Raw genomic sequence first — 2,548 nt, forward strand, 5'->3', positions numbered from 1 at the left:
CAAGGTGAAGCTGATAACAACTGCAACCTGACATCAATACTGTCGAAACCACAAGACTTGCAAGAGCTGCATCACACTTTTCACAAGACAGCGGGCCGACAGTCGTGGGAGTAAGACACCTGACGCGTTCTGTAGGTCTGAGGCTGATCAGAAGGGAATTATCTATTGCACATGGTTTGGCTTCTGTATATCTATATATCGTAATGAAGGAAGTATCTTTTGCATTTACAGTATATTGTATGTTTATTAATCCTATGACAATGTTCAATGAATATAATTACCACAGGGGAATAATCCACATGCAGTAGAATTCACTTTTCTAACTTTTTGTGAAAGTTTGAACAGAAGGTTGAAACTCGTGTGTTTTTAGAGAGTGTAAGAGCTGATTGTTGCGCACATCCTGGTGATGTTGTTCCACACGTCGCCCACTCCCTCTGAAGTCTTTCGTTTTCTTGATTCTCACACACACACACACACACACACACACACACACACACACACACACACACACACACACACACACACACACACACACACACACACACACACACACACACACACACACACACACACACAAGATACAAGATTGTTTATTGTCATATACACAATGGAAACATAGTTACACTGGGCAATGAAATTCTTAATTTGCAAATTCCCTTCACACAAAATATACTTAAAATAAAAGTAGATAAATAAACTAAACTACTAAAAAAATCTGTACAAAGAGCAGAATTTAGTTGAACAAAAACAGTTAAATATAAGGTACTGTTTAGCATGTGCAATGTTCGCATACAGCAGAAGGCCCTGAAAGACATTGAAATATAGACGTTTTTGAATATATAAATTGGATGTTGAATATTATTAGTAGATAAGTACATAGCGCAAATGAAGCTCACAGTTGAAAATAAATACAGTTCACAGTATTGAATCTAGTGCAAAACAGTATTGAATAATATAGTGCAAACACTACAATATAATGCACACACAGGCCTGCATGAACACATGCAGTCCCAGAAACACCCACCCACACAAACATGCCTCGGCATACAGGCATGCAGGCACACATACATGAACACACAAAAACGTATTTGACTTATGATTATTGTTATTGTCGTAACTGGTGAAGTCGCGAAAAAGGCCCCCAGATGTATCTTAAGAGATGAAATGTCCCCTAAAAAAAGTCACGTCGGAGGAGTTAATGTCAGGCGACTAATGTGTAAGTGACTCGAGGAACTGAAAGAGGGAGAATGTAAAGGCTAGAGATCCGATGGATCAGCCACCTCTACATCTCACGTCCACCACTCTCTGCGGTGGACTGAGGGGGACGGTTATTACTCAACCGGGAAAGTAAAAGCCCTCAGAAAGCATTTAGAACATGGCTGCGTGCTGTAAGTGGTAAACGATGAAACCCGGCACCCTTACGGTTCCTCTGGTGAGAGCAGACATATCGTGTTGACACCCGATCGCTCCGATGGACACTCGACTTTCAGGTCCACACTCAGGCTCGGTGGACGTCCTCGGTGGACGTCCTCAGGTGGCTCCCCGTCCCACATCTGTGTGGCGGGAACAACGAGGGTGATGTCACGCGTGCTTTGGGAAAAACAACAATGTCTTCCCTCCGGTTGTTTACACAACGCGGCGACGGACAAGATGTTGATACACAGAGGGGTCGCATACCAGACGGCTCCCGGGATCACAGTCGCTGCAGCGAACCTGAGCCAGACCCGGGTCACACCGGGGGGGGGGGGGGGGGGGGGGGGGGGTTCAGCCTGAGCAGCCCCAGGGTGCAGACCCAGCAGATCCTACCTGGCCATGCCTCTCCTTGGGCCAGTGAGAGGCATGGCCAGGTAGGATCTGCTGGGTCTGCAGCAGATCCTACCACCCTCTCCTCCATCATCCCCAGTCAGGCTGGGGGTGCTGGGAGGAGATGATGGAGGGACTGTAGCCCTACAGCAGTCAGGGTGGGGGTGACGGAGGAGATGACGGAGGACTGTAGCCCTACAGCAGTCAGGGTGGGGGTGACGGAGGAGATGATGGAGGACTGTAGCCCTACAGCAGTCAGGGTGGGGGTGACGGAGGAGCTGACGGAGGAGATGACTGAGGGGGTCGCCAGCGGGGGGGGCAGCAGCAGAAAGGGAGTTAAGGGGTCCAGTTTGGGTTTATCAATGGAGTCATGCGTTGCTAGTGTTTGGCTTTAAGTTCCTCATAGTGGGCAGGATGATCTAGCTTTAGCTCAAATTCCCAATATTCAATCAAATATAATACATCCTACATGATCTTTAGACTTTCATTCTTCTTCTGTGGTGGTTGAGTTCCCTCCCCCGCTGTTTATAGGGGCCTCTTAGTGGAGGGCCCCCCAAAACACAGCCATTAACAACAATAACAGTAACAACAAAAACAACTGCAACAACACAGCATTTCCGGTCGGGATCGTAGAGAAATGCAAACACTGTAAACACGTAGACTCTCCAATAACTATTTTAGTAATTGTTCATACTAATGAACAGGTTTAATACAGACGTTTCCATCATTTGACCGGACGTTAAGC

The sequence above is a fragment of the Gadus macrocephalus genome, chromosome 13 (assembly GCF_031168955.1).
Source record: "Gadus macrocephalus chromosome 13, ASM3116895v1".
In the NCBI taxonomy this organism is placed as follows: domain Eukaryota; kingdom Metazoa; phylum Chordata; class Actinopteri; order Gadiformes; family Gadidae; genus Gadus; species Gadus macrocephalus.